We start from the raw sequence: 8,722 nt of genomic DNA, 5'->3' as shown, positions 1-8,722 counted from the left end.
GGAGCCATAGAAGGGTTTAAGCAGGAGAAGGTTGCAATGTGATCAGTTTTGGGAAGATCCCTCTGGCTGCTGCGTGGAGAAAAGGCTGCAGAGTGGGGACGGGGGGAGGGGGGGGATGGGGTGGGACAGGGTGGATGCAGGTGCTGGGGCTGCTGTGCTGGGGTGGGGAGGAGGTGTGAGGAGTGGAGGTAAATGACAGTCAGGCTGTGGTGATGGATTAGATATGGGTGGTGGCTGAGGAGGGAGAGCGAGGTGCCAAGGATGACTCGCAGTTTCCTGGCTTTGGAAAGTGGGTGAGGGCTGGTGCCTTTACCCCAAAATCGAAACACTGGGAGAGTGTTGGGTTTGCCTGTAGTTGGAAGTTGGTTGAAGTGTATGTGATGTCCCTGAAAGACCACATTATTTCAGTGTCAACAGGACAGGGTGGATGCAGGTGCTGGGGCTGCTGTGCTGGGGTGGGGAGGAGGTGTGAGGAGTGGAGGTAAATGACAGTCAGGCTGTGGTGATGGATTAGATATGGGTGGTGGCTGAGGAGGGAGAGCGAGGTGCCAAGGATGACTCGCAGTTTCCTGGCTTTGGAAAGTGGGTGAGGGCTGGTGCCTTTACCCCAAAATCGAAACACTGGGAGAGTGTTGGGTTTGCCTGTAGTTGGAAGTTGGTTGAAGTGTATGTGATGTCCCTGAAAGACCACATTATTTCAGTGTCAACATGAGTGCAGAGGGCAAGCAAAGGGTACTTTTGATAAGTGTTTGCAAAAGGAATATTCTTTTTATAAAGAAATATGAAAATACACTCAAAACATTTTGCTTCCCTATCTAATAGTGAGATGAATGTTGCTCACAGCAACTTCATGTGTAAAATCCAAACTAGTTGCTAACAGACATTTGGAAAACACAGAAATGGAGAATTGTTTGGGGAAGCTCTTTTAGGAACAAGAGATGAAGGAACAATTAAAAGTGACAAGGCTGAGGGCTTCCCTGGTGGCAGTGGTTGAGAATCCGCCTGCCAACGCAGGGGACACGGGTTCGAGCCCTGGTCCGGGAAGATCCCACATGCTGCAGAGCAACTAAGCCCGTGTGCCACAACTACTGAGCCTGCGCTCTAGAGCCCGTGAGCCACAACTACTGAAGCCCGCGTGCCTAGAGCCCGTGCTCCGCAACAAGAGAAACCACCACAATGAGAAGCCCGTGCACCGCAGGGAAGAAAGCCCACACGCAGCAACAAAGACCAAACTCAACCAATAAATAAATAAATTTATATTAAAAAAAAGTGACAAGGCTGGGATCTGAATCCTGGCTCCTCTACTTATTAGCTCTGTGACTCTGGGTAAGCGATCGAACCTCTCTGTGCCTCAGTTTCTTCATCAGTGAAATGGGGATAATAACTACCTGTTTCATAAGACTGGTTGAAGATTAGAAGAGAGTGTATAAAGGACTTAACCCAGTTCTGAGCTCATGGAATCTCTCCGGGAATGTTATCTATCACTACAGAACACACTCTGACAGAGAGAAACAAATGAAAAAGAAAATTGCTGACTTCCCCACATGCATTTCAGTAAAGAAGAAGTGTTGCCCATATAACCAATCATGATTTTTGCAAATCCCCTTGTAAGATTTTTAAAAATTAGGATAATATTCCCAAATCAGGGGAAATGTTTGTCAGACCTCATGCCTGCCTGAGTCTTGGTGTCACCTGACCAGCTATTTATTGTCTGACTCAGTCTTGCCTGGGTCGTATACTCTTGGCTGGGGGTTCTTCAGTTTCATAGGGGCTCTCCTCTGATGGGTGGGGGGGTGGCTGTCCAGGTCAGACTCAATGTAATCAGCATCACCTTTCAGGTCCACTGGTGCCTGAACAGTGCCAGGTGTCAGTGGCGCTGTGGTTGGTTAGCATGGCACTTGTGGCCCAGACTTTAGTTTGGGGGCCTCTCCAGGGGGTGTCTCTGCTGGGAAAAGCTGATCTTGGGCTCCTGTGCGTTCATTGAGGTTGAAGGAAGACGGCCAAAGAGCCACCAGTGACTCTCTGCCTCTGCTCTTGGTTTCAGAAGACTGGGGAGGTCAGTGGCTATGGCTAGAAGCCTGTAGGAGATGGAGGCTTGGGGAATGTGATTAGCGATGCCACCGAAAATCTTTCCAAATGCAGAGGAAGATGGCTGGGGTCATGGAGACTGCCCCGGTGTTGGGACGGTAAAGTGGGAAAGCCATGGGGAGAGAGGCTGGCTCTTCCCCCAGACGTAGCAAAGAGAGACATCCAGCCTGACTGAGGCCAGAGGGGGACACACTGCAGCTGGGTGGACAGAATACAGCCACGGGCACCATGTAGTAGGGGCTTCCAGTGTGAGACAGGGGTGCAAAAGGGCTTGCAGGACTGGATTCCAATACCAATACAGAAACAGGGCAGACTGCAGGCATGGCAGGATGGGGGCATGATGAAGTAGACTCATAACTGCTAATGCTCTGAGGGCATTTGCTGTGGGTCGGACACTGTTCTAAGTACTTTGCATGTTTTAAGAAGCTATAGACACAGGGATATCAGCTCAGTGCTTTGTGACCGCCTGGAGGGGTGGGATAGGGAGGGTGGGAGGGAGGGAGACGCAAGAGGGAAGAGATATGGGAACATATGTATATGTATAACTGATTCACTTTGTTATAAAGCGGAAACTAACACACCATTGTAAGGCAATTATACCCCAATAAAGATGTTTAAAAAAAAAAAAAAAGCTATAGAGCCAGGACTCCAACTCCGGGAGTCTGGCTAAATCTTGTATTCTTTAACCACTACACTACATGAAATGTGAAAAGAGCAAAGGTTTTAAACCTACAAAGGGTGAGACCTCTGTTAACCCTTTACGCTAAGTGCCACATTTATTTTTTTACATTTTATTTATTTATTGGCTGTGTTGGGTCTTCGTTGCTGCACGTGCGCTTTCTCTAGTTGCGGCGAGCGGGGGCTACTCCTCATTGCGGTGCGTGGGCTTCTCATTGCAGTGGCTTCTCTTGTTGCGGAACACCAGCTCTAGGCGCACGGGCTTCAGTAGTTGTGGCACGCGGGCTCAAGAGCGCGTGGCCCACAGGCTTAGTTGTTCCTGGCATGTGGGATCGTCCCAGACCAGGGCTTGAACCCGTGTCCCCTGCATTGGCAGGCCGATTCTTAATCACTGCGCCACCAGGGAAGCCCTAAGTGCCATATTTTAAAAAGCAAAGGTAGGAACCACTCCAAGCCTGTGTGATCTTGAGCAGTTACTTAGACTCTTCAGGTCTCAGTGTCCTTATTCATTTGTAAATTTAAGAATAATATTAACCTAAAAGGGCTGTTGAAGATTAAAGAAAGAAATGCGTGTTGAGTGCCTGCCCAGGCCTTCTGTAAGACCCCTGGCTTTGGAAGACATGGCCCATTCCAGATCTGGGTTTCCTCATGGTCCCAGGAGTCTGCGGGTCTGGGTTCAAGGAATCACCGTGGGTGCACTCCTGGATTTCCAGTCCATAGCCCCCCGGGTTCCTCAAAGGAGGGATCCCCTTAACATACTCCTATTTTGATATCTGAGTGGACAAGTGTCTTGATAGCAGTGACCCCAAGGAAGCTGAGGTCCCAAGCGACCCACACCCAGATCATCACAGACATTTCACGTTTCTTGGAACCATCCTCCCCACTCCATTAATTTATTTATTCAGTTGCCATTTACCATTTACTATTCAGCTCATCAAACATTATTAGGCACCTACTATTTGCCAAGCATTACACCATGTTCTTGGGAGTAGTCGCTCAGAAAAGCCCACGCACCCTGGACCACATTTAATTTTCCTTTTCATCTGCAGCCTGGGCCCTTGAATCTTGGAGCATGCTCAGTAAACAATAATAAAGGTATTATGAGAAATAGGCTGTGAGAATGTAATGAGGCTCTCCAAGGAAGGCCCAGGGAGGCAGACACTCCAAAGGCCTGGACCATGACACCCATCGGTGTCTCTGTAGCCAGAGTGCAAGGATCACAAACGTGAAGACCTTCAGAGGTCAGACACACATAAACAGTGGAAGAGGGCAAGGTGGAACCGCGGCACACTGGAGCATGCCTGCCATGTAAAGATGGCATTTGCTACTTGGCACCAGCCTAACTGTTGCAAGTGGAAACATGGGTCAAAGGTAGCCAGATCTTCTGATTTTTCAAGAGAAACTGTAAATCTGGATTTTTCTTTTAAATTTCCAAACATTTCAGCACTGACTCCTAATTTTAATCTTTTTTGAAAGCCCTGTGAGAAAAAAAAGCTTGTCAAACAGAACTTGTCTGCCTGCTGAATTCTGCTCAAAGGCTGCCAAATTGGGACCCCTGAGTGGACCTGTTCAAGGGGAGAGGTAGAGGGCTATCCTGGAGCTAGGTTCTGAGGGACCTATAATGCCATCCTTCCTTGGATCCAAGGATGTGCGAGACATACAGGAAACCATAAAGAGGAAGTTGAAGCTACAGTCCTGTCTTCCAGGGGTTTATAGACTCATCACAGAGACCCAGGCAAAGCAGGAGATGGTCAGGAAGGCATAGCAGGAGGCAGTGTGGGACCCCTGGGAGTCCAGAACATCAGGGAATGAGGTAGACCTAAGCTTTGGGAGACCTTCACCTGAGCTTCAGAAGACCTTCCCAGGAAGCCAGGCTTGAGTCTCTGAGGATGAGGATTCCGGAGACAGAGAGCCCAGGGAGCTCCAGGAACAAACAGGAATGGGTATGACCTGTGCTGGAGACCCCAAAGAAAAGCCCTGGAAAGTTTGCTTCCAGGTGTCTGGGGAAAGGCTAGAAAGTGCAGGGCGATCATGTGAGGCTTCACTGATATGTTCCCACCCTGTCCTACTCGACCTGGCAATACCAACAGTGGTCGTGGTCCAAAGGGGCAGACAGCGGGGCATGGCTGTCCAGGCTCATAGGAATCAGGGCTGTGGGCTGGGTCCAGGGGATCCAACCCTGACCTGAGAGTCAGGCAAGCTGGGGTATAAGTCTCACCTGTGTGACTTGGGACAGGCATTAACCGTTCTAAGCCTCAGTTTCCGAATCTGTGAAATGGCAACAGTGATCATGCCTGCCTCCTGGGATTGGGATGAAGAAGAAACCAGCTCTATATGGTTTTTAATCATCAATGTTCACTGCCTGAGAATTCCAGTCCCAAGTGGAGCAGAGAAAGAGCACCTGGAGGGCAAAGCTGGTCCCCCTGCTTGCCGACTTCTTTCTTGCCACTGCTCCAGGAAATGGCAGGACTGCTTAGAAGGGGCGAGGGAGGAGACGGAGGAATTGGACCCTCCCCATCCTTTCCCCGGGGAGAGAGAAGGTAAAACCCGTACTTGGCGGTGGGAGCCGCGCTGAGAGGGGACTCTTCCCCAAGGATAGACCCTTTCTGCCCAACCCACCTGGAAAGGAGGGCGGAGACCGGAGGTAAACCGTCCCTCCGAGAAGCCAGCGTTGGGTGGAAACCAAGGGGCAACATGCCCCCTGCATGAGCTATACCCCTCTGCTCCCCCAACTCGCCTCCCCAGATCTCTGTCACGTCCAGATCTGACCAGGACCTTCCTTCCCCTTAAAAGCCTTCCGTGAGCGATACCTTGGGATGAAGCCCCCTGGCAGGGCTTACAAACCCGGGTGGCTCCAGTCCCGCTCCAGCCTCAACTCCCGACTCACCGCCTACTTCTCAGCTCTGCGCCTTTGCTCAAGCCAGGACCCCTGCCCGGGGCGTCCTTAACTTTGCCCCTACCGATGGCAGGTCTGCATGGAGAATGCCTGCTCCTTCATAAAGACTTTGCTCACTGCTTAGCCCTTTCTCGAACGTTCTCGCACCTCACCCCAGCTCCACAGCAGGGGCAGACCTTGGCACCCCTCCTTTGGCTTCCTCAGCAGCCATTGCGTGTTCCTGTCAAGAAGTTATGTTTGTCAAGCTGTTTTCTGTCTACTTGTCCTTCTACCCCAACACATCCCAGCCCCCGACTGGAAGCTTCTTGAGAGCAAAATAAAAAACAAAAACAAAACAAAACAAAAACCCACAACAAAAAAACCCCAGTCTGGTTCCTCGTGGTAACCCAAGGGCTGGCCCTTTGGCCGGGGGCATTCTGACCCCTCCAGAATCCCTCCGAGGATGGACAGCTGGGCGGGGGCAAGGGCGAGTGGGCGGCTGGATGGAAGAACTAGAGCGGCGGATGGGGCTGCTTTTGCAGAACCGGAGCGGGTGGGGGTGGGTGAGGTGAGTCCTCGACCTTCTGCAGCCGGCTCCCGCCGAACCCAGCCCACCCGGCCCCGCTCCCGCTCCCGGGGCCGGTGCCCACTGGGCCAGGTGATCTCGAACCTTCTCCCTCTCACACCCCAACAACAAACAACCCTCGCGCTCTCCCTCCGGAGAAAGGAGGTGGAGCCTGACCTCAGCCGGAGGCTGCAGCAGCTGCGGGAGGTGCGGGGGGAGGGCTCGCAGCTCCGGTCCTTGGGGGAGCCTCTCCTCCAGGGAGTGGCACGGGTGGGGGCCTTGGCGGGTTCCCAAGCGCCCGGGAAGCCCTCCGGCGGCAGCCTCGACCCTCCACGGGCGAAGGGAGGAGGGGCAGAAGGGGTGGCTTCACTGGAAGCCTGCTTCCGACTCTCCTACTCGGTCTGGAGTGCCCTCGTAACCACCTCCCCCCTTCACACCCACCCTCCTCAAACCCTGCGGCCGCAAGGGCCGGGTGGGACTGAGGTGCCGCGTTAGCAGGAGGGCGAGGATGCAGCTCCGCCGGGCTCCCGGGAGCCGAGGTGTGCCCATCCCCCACCCTCTTGGCTGGGAGGGGGGTTGGAGGGCCCACGAGGGTGAGACGAACTCCGGGGACTCAACGACAAGGAGAGGAAAGAGCCTGAAATGGGGTTTAGTCTGCAGTTATTGGGGCCTCGGTGGAGGCAACTTGGGTAAGGGGCAGAGAGGGCACCCCAAGGGGAAGGCCTGAGGCCCTAAGAAGGGTGGGAGTTGGGAGTTGTGAGAAGGAAGGAGAACGCAGAAACAGCTTTTTCGGGGGGCGGGGGGAGGCAGGCAGCCTGCAAAGACTTCCCCTGGCCAGCAATCTGGAGGCTAGCCCTGGACAGATGGGGGTTTTGGACACCGCGCCATGGACATGTGTTCCCCAAGGTCTGAGTACATGTAGCCCCCCTTGTTCCCTCTTATGCAGAGACTGGGCCCACACAGGCTCCTGCCTCACCTTGACCTCCCCCTCATCCTGTGGCAGTGGGTGCCATTAGACGAAAGAGAAGTCCTGTTCCGTGCTGGGCGCTCAACAGCTGGCTCCTTGGCGACAGTAGGGGGCTTTGCCCCTCCAGCTCAGAGTCACAGGGAGAGCACTTCTGCTTCCCCCATCCCTAGGGAAAGGGGCCCCAGCAGGTAAAGACCAAACAGACGGCTGCACTTGGATTTGCCTGGGGGCAAATAATTTCTGGAGATCCCTTTAAGCAGGGGGTTTCGATCCCTTTAAGAGGGAGTGGGTCAGATAAAAGGACTATAAAAGTCCAGCTTTCTTTATTCCTCAACACCCCCCTTCCTGCGACGGGAGAGGGGGGGCAAGTGCTGCAGCTGCATTTAATTGGTGTCCTGGTATCCCTGCCCCAAGGCACCGTGACCTCCAGTTTGTCCAGTGGGGATGAGGGACCAGGTAGCTCAGTCAGTGATCTTGACACCTAGAGTTCAGGCATTCTTGGGGGGGGGAGGGCAAGAAAACAGCTGCCCCACTCCCATGAAAGACAGGACCAGGGCGTGGAATGGAGGAAGGGGAAAGTGGTTACCGCCACCACTGCAAGGACTGCGCTGCCCCGCTGTGGTGCCCTGCCCTGTGCCAGGTGGCTGGACCCGAGGGCAGGCGGTCTGCAGGGACTGCGGCGGGCAGTGGGGGAGGTGCCTGGCGGCTGGACTGGAGATGACGGGAGCAGCCAGTCTGTCCCGGCTGTCAGTCTGGTCGTATGTGGTGGGGGAGGGGTGTGCAGCGTGTTTTCTCTCAGCCCTGGATGTTTTCCTCTCCGCATCTCTCTCTCTCTCTGCTCTCCCGTTCTGAGGCAGTTAACCCTTCCTGATGGGTCTGGAGGCGACTGGGTAGACAGAGCCCCCTGCCTGGAGGCAGAGAAGGGGTGGCTCTGGAGACCTGATGAATCCATTCCTCTCTCCAGATGAAGCAGCAAATCCTTTTCAGTGGGGGACCTCTGGGCTACTGGGTGTGCCAGGGTGAGGAAAGGTGAGGGGCCCCAGGCGTTGGCACAGCTGCCTTGGTGGAGTGGGGTGGGGGCAGCATTCATTCAGGAAAGGTTTAGAGGAAGAGGTGGAGCCCTTCCACACCTGGAATCGGCTCTGGACTGGAAAGGAAGGAAGCCCCGGTGAAGAGGTCCCTGGAAGTGGGGTGAAGGAGACCAATAGGTCCCTTGGGGAACAGGCAGGGTGTGCAGCCCCTGGTCTCTTTGCTGGCTCATTGACCAGCACTGACAAAATGGATGGGGAACAGAGGTAGATCAGTGGGCTGGCATAGGAGGAACATCAAGTGCCTTCAGCCAGCCTCTATCTCCAAAACATAGAACTTCCTGGGGCAAAGGAGACAGCCACCCACATAGGGGAGGCTCTGAGAGTAGAATTCCTCCAGCTGCTGGGCAGGCTGGGCAGGCTGGGTAGGCTGGAATGGGCTCTCATGACCACTCTGCCTCCTCTCCAATCAATGTTCCCTTTTATTCCTCCCACCAGGGCCCCAAATAAAGACAACTCTT

The sequence above is a fragment of the Lipotes vexillifer genome, unplaced genomic scaffold (genome assembly GCF_000442215.2).
Source record: "Lipotes vexillifer unplaced genomic scaffold, Lipotes_vexillifer_v1.1 scaffold408, whole genome shotgun sequence".
Lineage (NCBI taxonomy): Eukaryota > Metazoa > Chordata > Mammalia > Artiodactyla > Lipotidae > Lipotes > Lipotes vexillifer.
Note: the sequence above shows the minus strand (reverse complement) of the source record.